The sequence below is a fragment of the Glycine soja genome, chromosome 17 (assembly GCF_004193775.1).
Source record: "Glycine soja cultivar W05 chromosome 17, ASM419377v2, whole genome shotgun sequence".
Lineage (NCBI taxonomy): Eukaryota > Viridiplantae > Streptophyta > Magnoliopsida > Fabales > Fabaceae > Glycine > Glycine soja.
This window is the reverse complement of record NC_041018.1, coordinates 10205851-10223814: the sequence shown is the minus strand read 5'-3', so window position 1 is coordinate 10223814 and position 17964 is coordinate 10205851.

The following is a 17964-nucleotide window of genomic DNA, read 5'->3' as shown; positions in this document are numbered from 1 at the left end:
ATTTAAAAGAATAAAATTAGTATCAATTTATTCTCTCTTTTATCTTTTACAACTATTTATATTCATCTTTTTTTAAAAAAAAATTATCTTATCAGAGCAACATTTATTTTTTTATAGGGAAAAAAATATTTATTCAGTATATTTAAATAAAAAAATTTACCTTATGGGAACAATTGTCCTATTATCCTCCATTTAGACCCGCCACTGAATATAGACAATTGCACTGGCAACCTTCTCACTCACCAACAACCAAATTCATGAACCAATTGTGATGTTTAGCCTGGACTCCTTTATTAGTGATAACAACAACTGATGATTTTTGTAAATAGGAGGATAGTGTCTTTGTCACAAAACTTATGCTAGGAAACAAAGTTGATGTGAAACACTAAAACGCCCAGACTCCTCATGTGACCAACTTAGTTATATAGTACCCATTTACGTACACACTCAAATTAATTCATCTTATGTTCCAATATCTTATATTTAAATTAATTTTAAATACAATTTTTAACATTAATTGTTTAATAATTTAGAAATAATTTGATCAAACATAGGAGTTAGGAATTAGGACCCTCTCTTACCTAAACATGGATGTGTGTTTTGTACATGTCCGTAGCTGCGTGGAGAATTAATTATATGCGCTATACAAAGAAATTCCAAATATTACAAACTATAAGCAAACTATATATTATTCTTTTTTTTTCTTTTTAATAAAGAATAATAATTCATAACGTACATTGTGATATCTTTATTCGGATTGATGCTCAGAGAAGCAATGAATTTAGGCAAGTGACAGGGTAAACTAATTCCTCCACTAAGGGCCCTTGGGGTCAAAACAATCAAAATGGCCTTGTTCATGGAATGGCCAACATCCCATTTTCTAAAATCCAGGGCCCTGCATGCCTAGAATTATGGGTTCATGTCCTCATCCTTCCTTTACTTGCTTGTCGATTTCAATTGCGACAAACATTGGGTTTATGAAGTTTAGCATTTCAGTAAGTAGATTTTAGGTGAGTTATTAGAGTTAGAATTTGATTTTAATTAATTGGGTTAGGAGGAGGGTGCGAATGTCACTGTAAGAACCGTTTTAATACAAGAATATATAATTAGGTTATTAAAGCATGTCCAATGATAGTTTTATGCAGGGTACTGAAAGTTAAGTTCTGTCCCTAATTGAGTTTAGTATTGGAAGATAATGATGTGGATGTGACGTACCATAACCATTCTTATAGAATATAATTATATAAGAACCTCTTTTAAACCATAAAAAAGGTTGGAATTTGTGGAACTCATTTTAATTTTAATTTTGAATTCCAGTATATTAGTAATTTTCTTGGAAATAATTTATGAGTTGAATGTTTATCCACTCACATTATAAAATATTTATATATCGTCATCTAATTACAAATCATCGTTTGAATTATTTTAAAAATCAATAAATTTATCATATATGATAGATTACGATTGAATGATTATGAAATTTTTTTCATACATAACTTTTTTTCTCAAAATCAAATTAAAATATGATTGAATATTAAATATAACCATCATTTTTAATAAGAATTTAAATAATATTTTGTTATATTCTAAAAGACCATCTCTTTCTACTAAATCCAACCCAGTCCCATTAGTTATGAGAGTCATTTTAAAGGAACATTAATTTGTTAGATGACTTGAAGCCCATTTTTAGCTACTAAAGAATTATGTCATTCGAGTGAAAAATTCCTAAAGTTCATAAAATGATAAGACCTATAAAAAAGAATTAAAATCCAGATGTTGTAATTGTATAAAACTGTATAATTAAAAATAATTTAAAAAAATTAATTAGTATTATTTATATTAATAAGATGTATTTATTTTTTTATAACATATAATAATTTATCACATAAGAATAGAACAGTTAAATGTGTATTTAACTTTAAATAATAAATAAATTTTTTAAAAGTTTTCCAAGAAGTTGAGGATTCTGACCATTATTTCAAATGCTCTTAAGTCTTAACTATTAAAAATAATTGAAAAATAATTTTTAAAACTTATTTGAAGAAGTATAAAAAAGTAAAATAATTTATAAGGTTTCATCGTTAAAGTATTCTTTAAAATGATATAATAAGATAAAGATTAAAGATAAGACTGATCATCAAAAGAGAGTTAGGAAGCTCTGACAGAGTTGAATATTGGAGATGTTCGCCTTATCATTTTCAATGCAGCAAACACCGCAAGCATCAATAGCAAAAACTTTTGGCTTTTGGCTGTACATATGTTATTAGCATTTAGCAATTAACCTGTTTCGGTTGAATAGAATCAAAGTACACTAAGATTGGCCACCCAAAAAAAAAAAAGTACTCTTAAGATTTTTCAATTATTTTTTAATAAAGTGGATATAATTTGGAAAAAAGTTGTTTTTAATATTTATACAAGAAAGTTGTACAAAACAAAACAAACAACTTTTTTAAACCTCAAAATAAGGGACGTATTATATATAACTAGCGTAATGAAAATTATCGAACTTAATTTGGAAGTAAGGTAAGTTTGAATGTGGACGTATACGAGTTGAATTATTATTTGTTAATTATTTGAAGTCAACTGGTTAAACGTCCAATTAACTAACTTGTTTTTTTTTTACTAAATTAATAAGTTTAAGCTTGACTTTAAATTTAATTATGCAAGCAATAAATTAAGCTTAAACTTAATTAATAGATTTGACGTTATAGATTTGTAAATAGCTTTTGTGAGTGTCTATATCTATACGATAACCAAAAAAAATGTGATTTTAAATAAGGAAATGATAAGATAATAAATAATTGTTTCAAATACTTAAGAAATTATATTTTTATTTAGATAATTATATTCATTTTTAAAGAATTTTTATCTCTCTCTTCATCTTTATACTTTATCTTCTAGTATGAAAATATTTATAGTAGACTAAATATATAAAGTTAAAAATATCGAAAAAAAGTTTAGATATAAAGAAAAATAATAATAATCAAATATAGATGAGTTAAACAAGTTTTATTAAAAAAAACAAGTAAAGCAATCTTTTTATTTCCCACATATCTCCTCTCTTAGAGACAATCTTATTCAAAATATCATCAAACATTTAATGTGAGTATCTCTTTCCCTGACTATTTAAATTTTTGATTCACCATATTCTGATAAACTTATCCTTTCTACTAAACTTAATCCTGTTGCTTAGAGTTAAACAAGTTGGCTCAATAAGTTTGATGTTTTAAAATAACTGAAGCCTAAATTTTAAACCACTTTTAAATAAAAAGTCAACTTTGAACATTTTGTTTGTTTGCTAAGCTGAACTTGTTCAAGTCTTAACTATGCTTAAATCGTTTATATTTTTTTTTAGTAAATGAAGGTGTATATCTTATATATTATGGACAAAAATGTAATAATGACAGTGCCAAAAGTTCCTTTATGTCTAATCTATCTCATGTGATATGTTGGGGGAATGTGAATCAACCAAAGGTTTGATGGAAAAGAATTCTCAAATGGTATTGTTCGAGTTAAGATTTAGTTTGTTGGTGATTAGATTGTTATTGTTCGAGTTAAGATTTGGTTGGTGATTAGATTCTTCTGTTATACATGGTAGATGCGTATTCTTCACTGCAAAGCCTATAATTAACGAGTGTGAGAGAGTGGCCATGGACATATATAAAGACACTTTAATATTTATGAACTTGAGCGAAGGAACAATATGCATACCCGAGATCATGCATAATGTCCCTTATCATTTAAGTTAATTCCTTTTAATCACGTCTTAACCATTGAGAATGGCAAGATTACCAGCAAAGATAAATCCATTAAGAATGTATATTCCAAAAGCAAATTACTCAAGTCAAGCCACAACCATATTCTGAATTTGGGTTGTAATTGCAAATTTTCGAACTGTTTGATTTGAGGGAAAAAAAATCTGTTTCCATTTTGTTTCTTATTTTAAAAAATCTGTTATAGAAAATATTAAAAGTGAAAATAAAAAATATTTTCATTACTTTCTATATTTTTTTTCAAAAAATGAAATAAAATGAAATTTAAGTGAATTTTTTAAAAATAAAAATAATAATAATATTTTCTTAAAAAAATAATTTCTATTTAGGATAAAAAAATTTATACTATCAATAGATATTGTTATTAGCATAATTTATAATTAATTATTATAAAAATTAACAAATTTATTATATATTTTATTTTATAAATTACAATTGAATCATACCGTGAAAGAGGTTTTTAAACTTTTTCTTTGATGGTGTTTGGCCCTAGACCACGTGTTGTTAGTAAAACAAGTAAAATTTCAGTATTAATAGTAGCAGTAATATTTGTCCAAAGACATTATATTACTTTTAATTTGAACTCATTTTTCTTATCATTGAAAAAGGTATGGGTATTGATGAATAAAAAATTCCTTCAAATATTTATAAAAAAAAAAAAAAAAAACTGCTACATGGTGCAGTGGTTGATATAATGGTTTAAATTTTGCCAAAAATAAAATGGAACATATTTTGTGGCTATTATTTCATGCAATTCATTTAAAACTACAAATAATTTCAAGTTGACTATTGATATATCTATTAACATATTGAGATTCGTTCAAAACACTAACATCTTTTAATATAGAGATGATATATTATATATATATTGACCTAATAATATAATATAATATGATTGACAGATAAATATGTTTTTAAGTATGTGATTAAAAGTTCAATTCCTAACTAGTCTCAATCTTAACAGATAGATATTGTGTCTGATGGGTATGAAGTATCAAAAAATACATGCATGTCCTAATGATTGTATATTGTATAGACAAGAGTATGAAGAAATGCATAAATACCCCAGGTGTGGGGTATCAGAGTATCAAGTGAAGGATAATGATGAGTGTAACAGTGATGAAAGCACAACGAAAGGTCCCCCAGCGAAGGTGTTATGATATTTTTTTGATCATTCTAAGGTTCAAGCGTTTGTTTGCTAATGCAGATGACGCAAAAGATCTTACATGGCATGCAGATGAGAGAAATTATGATGGAATGTTCCCTCATTATTTGACTTATTCCTCCTAATGGAAGAATGGTCGTTTGTATCTAAATTTCGGCAAAGAGACAAAAGATATTAGGCTTGGACTTACCACTGATGAAATGAATCCTTATGACATTTTAAGCACTCAGCACAGTTCATGACTTGTTTTGTTAGTAATTTACAATTTGTCTCCTTGGTTGTACATGAATAAAAAATACATGATATTGTTTATGATGATATCAAACCCAATACAACCAAGAAATGGTATTGATGTTTATCTCAATCCCTTGATTGAAGACTTGACAAAGTGTTAGGACGAGGGGGTTGCTATATTTGATGGGTATCGAAATGAGACATTCAAGTTGCGTGCAATGCTATTTTCTACTATTAATGACTTCTTAACTTACTGAAGTTTGAGTAGATACAATGTTAAGAGCCATCATGCATGCCTTATCTGTCACTTAGACAAATGTGGATTGTATGTCGATGACAGTCCTCTCCGATTGGTTGTATGTCGATGACAATCTGTCACTTAAAAAAAAATCACATTATATAATTATTTTATATATTTAATAATAATAAAATAAATTATATTAAAATGAATATTTCAGGAAATTAGATATTATTTTGTTTGTGTTGTTTAATGCATAACATAAAAGTTTTATAACTCAAGTATTTATTTTGTGTTGTTATTCTTGTATAGTCCTGTGTATCGAATATACAGTAATGGTCTTCAAAATTCCATTTATGTACAGAAATTTATGATTCATTATATAGAAGAAAAAAAGTTTTTATTCTGAGCCAGAGAGAGTGTGCGTCGCTACTCGCAACATCAACACATTAATTATCATTAATCGTTCATCGAAAACAAAAGGGTCACGTGGAGTTCAGTTGATAACATGTGAATTAAAGACGATATTCGGCTATAGTAGATATAATAACTTATAATGGTAAGCTCACATTGTGAAGGTAAATTCATGTACCAACCTAGAGATACGTAAAATGTTTTCTCATCACAGACACGCTTTAGTATATGCTTATTAATCATTATTTTGGTGATTAGGTGACTAAATATAGAAGTGGGCCATTAGAAAATCCGCAGACCACGGCTAGTTATTGTTGTTGTTATTATAAGTTACAAAGGAAAACCGTTGGGCCCAAAGGAAGTGGATCAGAGTAGAAGTGGACGAGAAGTTGAGCACATGCTCACATGGTTTCGCACATGAAGAGCTCTCTATCCCACAGGGTCACGACAACAATTCACTGTACAACGTTTATGCCGCACATAGACTTCAAACCAATGCTGACCCTCTTCGTATCTATCCTTTATAAAAAAAATTTAATCATCATAATTATGATTTTTAGTTTTCCGGTAAGATCTCAAGATATTCTCTTAAACTTCAATCAATTGAATATATAATGAAACTAATTTTTCATTTCAGACTTGATTATACTTAAAATTTCTTGTTATTCTCTAAGAATGTATTGAAACCATTTTCCATAAACTCAACTTGTATAATTAATTGAGCTACACTGATTGGGTTTGCCCTTTATAATTTGAATCCATTGAAATAATACTATTTTTGTCATGTAATGGTAGGTGTTCAGATTTTAATTGTATACATGTTCTCTTTTTATTACAACTTCATGAGCTTTTGTATGTACTAATTAATCATTGATTCCAATAATGAACTAAAACATCGTTAATTCTTATTATTTGATTCTATCATCAATAATTCGACATGCAAGAGGATGATGATGCCTTTTGATAGCCAAATTAAAAGAATTACGCACATGCTGATTCAATTAATGATTACTAATTGTTCCTAAGCAATGTCAATAATATAATAAAGACAACCCTGGTTTAAGTTCTAGTCTGGCAATTGCACATTCGTAATCCCATTTATTATAATTTGTAATTATACAATCATCTATGGTCTATACTCTATACACCTATTTTTTTGGGATAATTTTTTTTCTCTTTCTTTTAAAAACTCTCATTTTATCCCTTGTTCAGTTATTTGTGAATAATTTCTGCTTAGGTGTCAGTTTTTCTATTATGTGGACATGGAAGGGGGACCAAATAATTGCCATCTTGTTTGATTTATATGGGTAATACAGATTTGCGAAATTTACCATCAAATGTTGGAATTCATCAAGTTTGGCATAACAGTGCAAAGTAGGGATCTGTCTGTGATAATGGTAATATGTAGTTGTCATTTGTCAATGGTACTAGTTCATTCCAAGTTTACAACTTGGATATATTGTAAACATATATACAAGAAGAGCAAAACGTTCTTGGTTGGCATCTATCTCATAATTTTTATTAATATGGGAAAGGGGGTCCCAACCTTATACCACTTGAAGTAACTGATAGCTAAGTGAAACCTGGCAAATATCCATTGTATTACACCAAGGGCAATTTCGTACCAAAAAACTCTATAAAAGGAGAAGGTGCATGTAGGGCTGTTTCCATGCACAATATTCTCTCTCTTGTCTCCTAATTTTTCTATTTCAGTTTGCTTATCAACATCACTTAAGGAAATAATGGTGTCTAAAGTGGAAGAAGCAATGAAGAGGAACAAGCAAATGCAACCACAAGCACAGAATCAGCAACAGCAGCTGCAGAAACAAATTCAGTGCAACAAAGGAAAAGCTGGCAAGTTCAAGAGGAGCAGCTCCAATCTGGAAGAGGATGGCGCTTCTTCTGCCATTCTCTTTCTAGCTTGCATAGCTTGTTCCCCTTCCTATGCTTAGCGCGCATAATCCATATATATATATATATATATATATATATTATCAAATAGAAATATATAGATATGTTCTGTTCTGTTCTGTTCTTCCTATGTCTCTCTGTATCTTGTTTATAACCTTTGATGTTTAGTTAATTAGTAGACTATAGCTTTTATGCCTTCATTCTTTTTTAGTAAGTGTATCATTGTTTAATATATTAATTGCAATTTATTTGAGTAAGTTTCTGAAGTATGAGTAGTCAATATGTCCTCTTTCAAGTATTAACACTTCTGTTTAGTTCCACTTAAAGGGCTGAATATGATTTTAGTATTGTAGTACATAAGACGTACAGTTTTTTTCCCCCCAAAAAATAAATTGTCTCATTTTATCTCTTAAATGGATACGTCTTTTATAAAAAAAAAATGTCTGCCTTTAATCCTTAATAAATTTATAGAAATAAAATTTATATATGACACATTTTCAAGGAGATATATGGTTTATTTTTTAAGGATTGATAGTCGTCAAATATTTTAGTATACACCTAATTGTATTTTTGCCATTACAATGAATGAAATTATATATCTTCTTGCAGTTTTAAAAAAAAAGCAAACATTATCCTATTTGTAGAAATTAAAAATATATTTAATCCCAATTTAATTTAATATGTTTAATTTCAAATAACAAAAGAAGTTCGTGGACCATGTGCCAGTAGTTTACCGTACTGCATTTCATATTGCAGATAAAAAAGAAGAAAAAAGTCATTAGGTAATTTAGCAGGGGTTCATTGGATTGGATGTGTGTGTGTGTTCTTTCTAGGACAATATCGTTTTTAAATAAATAAAAAGGAATCATTGAGTGGAGTGCTTTGAACATATCTGAGTAAAGAAGTAGTTCACAATATATTTAAAAGCAATGAGCAAACTAAAGGACTGTATATTAAAATGGAAGCATCCGTATACCTTAAAATTTAAAGCTGATTTTTTTTATAAAAATAAAAAAAATATAAAGTTGATCAGTTAAAATATGATATTAAATTTATGATAATTAATTTTAAAAAAAACATTAAAATGAAAAAATCATTTTTAAAACACGTGATGGACATGTTCTCGCTGTTCAATAGCATGTTATGTATTCAATGAGGTAAAATAATGGCCATGCTCTGATACGGTAGAAATTAAAGAAAGGAAAGTGGCAGAAGGTTCAGATTTTCACAACGGTTAGAATGCATAAGATTACAAGTGTATCAGATAAGATAAGATAATTATCTTTCTGTTACAAACAGTGTTAATTTGAGAACATCTGCATAATTCGAATTAATCCTACTAACAGCAATTAGCAGATTAAATCTGTTACAAAAAGGATATTTGAATATATTAGAATCTGTTATCCTTTAACACTACTCTCACAGTTTAATTACACGTAACATGTTTGCAATGGGGGTAAAATAATCATAATTAATCATCAATCGGTATACATTTGAGAAACACATAATAAAAAGAACATATAAAAACTAAAGATATTCAAGAAAGCACTGCAACTGAAAACCACTGGTATGGACCTATGTATTAGTGAGAAAAAACCAAAGAACTGCAATACTCAGCAATAGAACTGTCATACTCACAGCATTTGACCTCCTTAATAAATGGATGCTGTCTATATATTGTCGTCTAAGTCCACGTGCATGTGTGTAACAAAAATGTAGTTTTCTTTTGTACCTAGGCCTGAAAACCCGAACAAGTTGTTTGATAGGGCTGGTACTGCTCGAACACCAAAAACTTCCATTGGTCCACTGAAAGTAATTTCCACCATACTGTACTTGTAGTTTTTGTTTTCTAGATCTTCATCTTCACTTGTGCTCAAAGGCCCAATATCGAGTAGCCTGAAATTTAGTACAATGCCAACCTGCCAATGTTTTTTTAATTTTTTACCCTTAATTAAATCAGTAATGACAGTAATTAATTTACTGTTTATTAATTTAGTCATCAATTAATACTACATATTAGTTATATAAAAATATATTTATTATATTATATAATATAATAAATTATAAATTAATCTATAATTATAAAAAATAAGTAAATTTTTAAATTTACTTGAAAGACCATGTTTTATGCTTTAAAAAAATAATTAGAAATGAAAGTTGAATTAGTAAATAAAATAAATTTTATAAATAAAAATTAATCAATATTAAATTGAATATCATTTAAATTGTAATACTATCAAAAAGAACTTAAATAAAATGTTTTAACATCTAATGTTGACATAATAATGAGCTGCGTTGATGGTGTATCAAATTACAATTTTTTTTTCCCGAAATCATAGAAAGATACCAAGTTTGAGCCATCAAATTAGAGCTTTGTATTTTTTAACCTATTTCATCCGTTATAAGTAGAGATGAAAATAAGTGTAAATTTAATCCGAGTTAAAAGTATATGACTTGAGTCTTATTTGTTTGTTTGTCAAGGACTTTTTTTAAAAAACATAAATTTGACCTTTGATTAGACTTACAAACATATTTTAGGGGTTTAGGTTGTAACAATTTATGACTAAAATATAATTTTTTTTAAAAAAAAATTAACACTAAAATAGAGATAAAAATATGTTTTATAAGAAATAAATTTAACTTATTTATATAATATAAGTATATTTTAAGGTTTAACATACATTAATGATCTTATTTAAAATATATTTTACAATAAGAAATTTAAATATGATATAAATTTATTTTTCAATAAACTTAATTATCAACTTTAACTTAATTTTTTATGTAGATCAACATGATTAATATTTAAAAAGATAAACAAATGTAAGATTTTAATAAATTATAACAAATTTAATATAACAATAATACAATGAATAATTATTTATTAAATTTTTAAATAAGATTAAAAGGCTTTTTGAATGATTTAAGGCATATCCTGTTTAATTAAATAAATCTTACTAAAATCCTTGATCTCATTTTTTAAAAAAAAGTCTGACCTTACCTAAACTTGATATAGACTAGACCATATACCCCTCTCGAGTAATTTGAACTATTTTCACCCGTAGTTACACGTATTTGAGGGATGTTGATGGATTAGTTTCCAATTTGTTAGGTACACATATAAAAGTTTTCATATTAAATGTTAAAATGTTTGAGACATATTATTTATAAAATAAATAAAATGCATTCACAAAAAGTTACAGGTTAACTTTTTTGTATATTTTAAAATTTGCAAGAAAATTACCTATGAATTCAAAATCTGTAGAAAAATTAAGTGCCAAATTTCTTGTGAATTTAATATTTGCAGAAGAATTACATGTGAATTTTAAATTTACAAGATTTCTAGCAATTTTTTTGGTATGAAAATTTGTAAGAAGCATTGAAAAACAGAAATTCCACGAAAAGTTTTTCTACATAAATTTCTACATTTGTTGCAGAAAAACTCAAAGAAATTTCACACGGATTTAAAAATTTGAAGAAAACTAATTATCCACGAAAGTATTACCTTATTAAATCAAATTCCTTAATTTGGAAATTCCACATGTTGTTAAGAAAAATCTAGTAGCATCAATAATAGTACTAGACAAAAAAAACATTAAAGAAAATAAGTTGAAAAATGCTGATGTTTATTAAAGAACAAGTGTTAATGTATTTATTTTTAATTTAACTTATTGTACTTTTAACTCATTAAAATAAAAAAAGACATATCTCTAATTTTACTTTAAAATAACTGTTTTTTTTTTTGTTTGAAAGATAGTATAAGCTAAGTAACCATGCTAAGAAAGTTGAAAGTATCATGGGAAGCAAACAAACTCAAACAAGAAAATTAACAAGACTCGTCTATGATTTAGTCAAGGTATATTGTTTCCCTTAGCTTCCACATCCAATTCCAAGATTAGTTATGGAGAGTAATATACTAATTTTCAATGTTAAATTTTATGTATCGATTGATTTAGTCTTATTAAATTTGGTAGTTTATAAGCATGTTTCCTGTATCCTATGACAAGACTGCAGATATCCTAAAAAAAAAAATGATAAGACTGCAGATATATATAGCCGGCAAAATTAACCCAAATATTCTTGTTCTCGATATTTTTTATTTTATTAAAATAAGAAGTATTTTTTTAACAGTTTTATAATGTTGGTTAAACTAGATGTTTATAGAGAAAAAAATAAATTTTCTATAATCAATTGAATTAAATTATAAAATGAAAACTAAACTCTCAAAATGTTGCTATTTGTATTTGCTTAGATAACATTTTGTCATTCATAAAAAAATAAAAGGATAATCATCATTTTGTCAATCAAGTAGGATTTCTGTTTTGAAGAATTATTTTTGGAGACTCAAGCATCACAAACACTTGCTTGGCACAATGACACCCTCAATTTTCCTCTTATTACATTTATTATTTTCTTCTCTCTGCATGTATATATATTAGTCTATGGGTTGTCCAAAGAAAAACATTCTCCTTCTATTTTATATGTATTCTTTCAAATAAATTAAGGTGTTGCTTACTTCATAGCTTACGAACAAGATTCACTATAGTATTATTTATATATTTTAAGGCAAGATGTTAAATGGATATAGCTATGCTTGATGAGATGACAGGTCTAGCGTCTAGGCAATGGATTTGGATCCTGACCAGATTCCTTGTCACAAAAGACAAAGATTATCTCCATTATAAAAATTCTGTATCCATGTTGGTTTGCATATTACCCATGATGTATTGGGGCCAAGAGAAAAGTACCTGTTTCACATTTTGGGGTCTCTCTCTTTTTTTCCTTTTTTTTTTTTTAACTCTCGTTTCCTTTCATCTACAAACACTCCAAATAGATTTATCTTTATTAGAGCTCGTTTCCAAAATGGGAATATGTGTGAGGATCAAATATCCATATGGTAAGTATCTGTAAACTTATAAAATGCATTTTTCTCATGGAGCATACTATATTTTTTTTCCACTTTTGAGAAAATAAAAATTTATAAATTTTTAATCAATTCATGATGAGAAAATAAATAAACTTCTGTAAATGTAATGATGTATAATTATTAATATAAATTATATAAAACATATAACCGAATATAGTATATTATTTTGATATATTATTTTAATTTTATAAAAATTTAAAACTTAAACAAAATTGTGATATGTTATATTAAAGTTTATGTATTTTATATATTTTTTCCAACTAATAAAATGTTATATCAAAACTCTCTTTTTTACTACTGATAATAAATAATTGTAAACCAACGGAGATTATGTTCAATGCAAGAGATTAATTTCTCACTGTGTGATAAACTAAAGTTCGAATGTTCGTAGAGAGGAATGCTAACATTTAATATCTATAGAATTTCAAACAAGAGAAATAAAAACAAAAACAATAAATAGATGGGGGGGGGGGGGGGGGAGCATTCCTTGCTTAGTTGCGTTGCTCTGCTTCTATTCCTTTATTTTATTATTATTTTTTCACATTCCAATTTATAATATACTAGCCACAGGTGTTGTCGCATTAAATAATGAAATAAAGAAAAAAATTAACAATAGAGAAATAATTTTACGAAAGTGATATGGGATATTTGTGAGAATTTATTGAGTTAGAAAAAATATATACATACAATTATATTATGATTTTTATTATAAATGATGATAAATAGTAGAAGCATGAAAATATACTCCTTTTGTTTCTATTTAAAACATCCAAGTTCACATTCCATTTTAGTAATTAATTTTTAATAATTTATTTTATTAAGTAGTTTTATTATTATGTAATTACAATATATAATAAGAAAAATCGTTATAATATTTGATATTTTTTGTAATTTTTATTATATGCTAAAATCAATATATCTCATATTCTAATGGATGTAAATATTAGTTTGAGATAAATTATTTTTTTCTAATTTAATACATTTTTACCATGTTATTGTATTTTTTGTGTTAAATTTAATATATTATAATGATTTTTCTTATTATATATTGTAATTACATAATAATAGAACTACTTAATAAAATAAATTATTAAAAATTAATTACTAAAATGGAATGTGAACTTGGATGTTTTAAATAGAAACAAAAGGAGTATATTTTTATGCTTCTACTATTTATCATTATTTATAATAAAAATTGTAAATAAATAATATAATTGTATGTATATATTTTTTCTAACTCAATAAATTTTCACAAATATCCCATATCACTTTCCTAAAATTATTTTTCTATTGTTAATTTTTTTTCTTTATTTCATTATTTAATTCTTGGTACTTTCTTTTTCTTTTTTATATTTAAAAACCTCAATTTTTTCACATACTTTTAACAAACTAATGCTTTAAAGAAGAATATTGGATCTTGAGGTGTTTTATAATTCTCCATGTTCAATTCATATTTTAACTATCATTTTTTATAAGGTTGTTGGATATGTTATAAAATATTTATTGACTATTGACCAGTATTATGTTTGTTTCTAATTTAGAGACATGATTCTTCTTATATGCTTAAACGTATTACCCCAATTTGAAAAGATAACATAACAATTTAAATTCAAATGCAATAAGATAACATATATTAATGTAGCAATTTAAATTTAACTACATTGTTAATGTGATATTTTGTGTGAACTTGAATAAGTGAATATTACATGTTAAGAAACATGTACTACAATTTTTCAAATAAGTTTTAAAATCAAAATGAGTTTTAAAATCAAGAAATAACAAAATGAAAATGAATTTTAAAATAAAAAATAGACACTTTCAAATTTGGTTTAATAGAGATGATTGTGTATATGAATACTAAAAAGATGGTTGTACATTGTCAAAAGAAAAATATAAAGACAATAAGAAAAGATGAAAATAATTATATAAGAAGGATATTAACACAAGTTAGAGATTATTTGTCTTACCATTTAACTACTTTTGCTTAATAGCATTAACATAAAACCACCAAAAACTATAAAGACAATATTTATACACATTTCTTCGCAGTCCTCCTTGATACTCTTGTAGTAAGACTACTGTGCTGCCGCCATGTTGCGCTAAAACTTGTTTCAAATTACAGTGTAAAACATTTGTTATGGCTTCGTTCATAAAAAAAATGAAAATATAGGTAGTTATTGTGTTTTGAAGAAAGTGAATAGTTTATATAAAGTGAGTATTTCCATGAATCATTTATGTAACTTGAGTGGTTACATGAACACAAAAAAAATTTTGAAGAATAAAATAGTTCTCATAAAAAAAGGAAGTTTTGAAGGATAAAATAGTTCTCATAAAAAAAGAAGTTTTGAATGATAAAATAATTATAGTCTCTATGCCGCCGCCATGTTGCGCCAAAACTTGTTTCAAATTGCAGTGTAAAACATTTGTTGTGGCTTCGTTCATAAAAAATGAAAATATAGGTACTTATTGTATTTTGAAGAAAGTGAATAGTTTATAGAAAATGAATATTTCCATGAATCATTTATGTAACTTGAGTGATTACATGAACACAAAAAAAGAAAGTTTTGAAGGATAAAATAGTTCTCATAAAAATAGAGATCAAAAGGTGGTTACCAAAAGATATATCTCTTTATCTATTAGTATAGATATGTTTTTCTTTTCCTTTTAATAAATATTGTTTGAAGCATTTTTATGCTAGAATATTCATGCTGGCGCGACCTCGAACAAGAGTTTTTTCTTTCGTCTATGAAAGAAAAACAAGAGGGGAAAAAGTACATGCTAGAGTTTTGGGAGCAATAAAAACTAATAATCCATTCCTAAGAATTTAAAAGCACTGCAATTTTTAATATAAAGTTACATTAAGCAACGTACGGGACTCAATTAGCAATTCAAACGGGAAGCACCTGGCATGTTTTGTTCCTTATTTTGTTGTTCTTTCTCGCTGTCGTTACTTGTCACTAAAGCCGGCAATTCAATTTTGAGCAGTTTTTTTCTCTTAATTGGATCACTTAGAGCATGTTTAATGGTGTAATATATCATTGACTTATTTTTTTTTATACATATGTTATTTAACTTATTTAACTCTTTTTTAGTCATATAATATCATATTAATAAGTCTCACAAATAACTTTACATCCTTATATCTCATCAGCATTAACTTTTTTATTATATATATACATATATTATATTATTTATTTTGTCTTGTATTTTCTGGATTCACACAGGATGTTTAAAATAGATCAAATCCAGGGTGTTTAAATAAACATTGGGTAGTGTTTAAATAAGCACCCATTAGTGCTTGTTAAGAACTCGTTCCAATAGTTACACGTTAAGATTTGGGGCTTAAATAGAAGATCCACATTCAGCATCGTAAATGGAGATGTCCTAAGAAAAATAAATTTTATTTTAATACTGTTTTAGTCTCTTAAACTTTGAAGAAATTAGTGTAGAGGAATATTGTTGTTTAAAATTATGAGACTAGTCTTTCTTATTATGTTTTACTGTTATTAATTAGTAGATCTCTTTCCAATTCTATTTTTTCTCTCTTAAAGTTAACATTGTTATGGGACAAACTATTTCTCGAGAATTAACATGATTAAAATTTAAAATAATATTTTTACAAGAAATTTCAGAATTTAAACCTTACGAAGAGTTTGTTTTATAAAATCTTTTTACACTTCCCTAAATGTTATTCTCATTAATATAACATGGAAATCATTCCGGGATATTTAAAAAAAAATATGTTTGGTTACATTTTAATATTTCTAGAAATAATTTTTAAAATTTTAAATAATTTAAATAAAAAAGTTTAACATGCATGTATTTAACAAGAAATTCTCATATTTTCATGAGAATAACACTTTCCCATTCCTTTTCATGATAGGAATGTTGAAAAACATAATAATAAAATTATAATATTTTCATAAACCAATAATATCAAAATATTTTTTAAAAATTATAAGAAACATGATAATATTATATTTCCATTTCCAAATTCTAAGAAATCTTAGAAGATTCCGTGAAACAAACACCTGTAGAAAAATGTGATTAACATACCATTTAATATTTGTTGATTGATCTCCTATCTTTGAATTTGAATAAGTCATTTTTATAGTCCTTAAATATATATATATGTATATATATAATTAAATAGATAAACTTATCACACAGATATAAATTCCATCAATAAATAAATGTCATTAAAGTTAGTGTATGCGATTGTTAATTCAGTCATTAACATCATTAAACATGTATAATTTTGACTAACTCAACTTTTAAAAAAATCGACTAACCGAAATAAAACTTTAGTATAGATATTGTTAATTAGTTTGTAATATGATAATTAGTAGGAGGATTTAGCTTAATTGATTAAATAAGATATGTAAATGTTGTAAATCTTGTTTAATTTATATGGATAAAAAAGATAATATGATAATGACTAAACACATATACTAACTAATATGAGATTATTTTAATTTAGTAGGCTCAAGTATGAAATATGTAACTGCATTAATTAAATACTTAAAATAGATCTTTTTTTACCCGTGGTCTTGTATAAAATAATTTAATAATGTGATATATTATACAGAAAATACTTGATATTTTGATTGATATATCAAATTTCTAAACCAACAAAATTATCTATAAATATGATATATCATGTGAGAGTGTAGTTCTCGTTACGTTTATAGACATATATGTATGTTTTTTTGGCGTGTTAACCGCAGTATAATGCAAATTGTGAAAAAAGGAGGTTAGAAAAGATTAAGCCTGAATTAGTGGTAGAGTTAAGAATAACAGCGGCAGCCGCACCCATAGAAAATTTCCCACGCTACAGTAATTACAATAATACTAAAAATGTTGAAGCCACCTCTCACCATGCACTATACAATAAGTTGTTTTAATATAAAGTAACTGATTTGATTGGTATTGAATTTAATTTTCTTAAATAAAATAATAAATTTAAATTCTGTGAAAGAAAAATAATTAATTAAAAGAATTTATTTTATTAAAAGTGGTGGATCAAATTTTTTCTAAAATTAATAATCGATAGAATGAATATATATTTGGTATCAATAAAATAATAAAAAAAATTCAATATGATATATTGCATGGTTCTCTCTCTGTAAAGGACAAACTAGAAAGGTACAAAATGGACAATGTTGTTTCATTACGGAATATATTATGTAGTGGCTACCAATTAGCGCGTAAAACCGTTCAGGAGAAATTCCAAACTCCTAGGAAAAACATGCTTCGGGGATATCTAATTGATCTGTGCATTGCAATGCTGGATTTTCAGGTG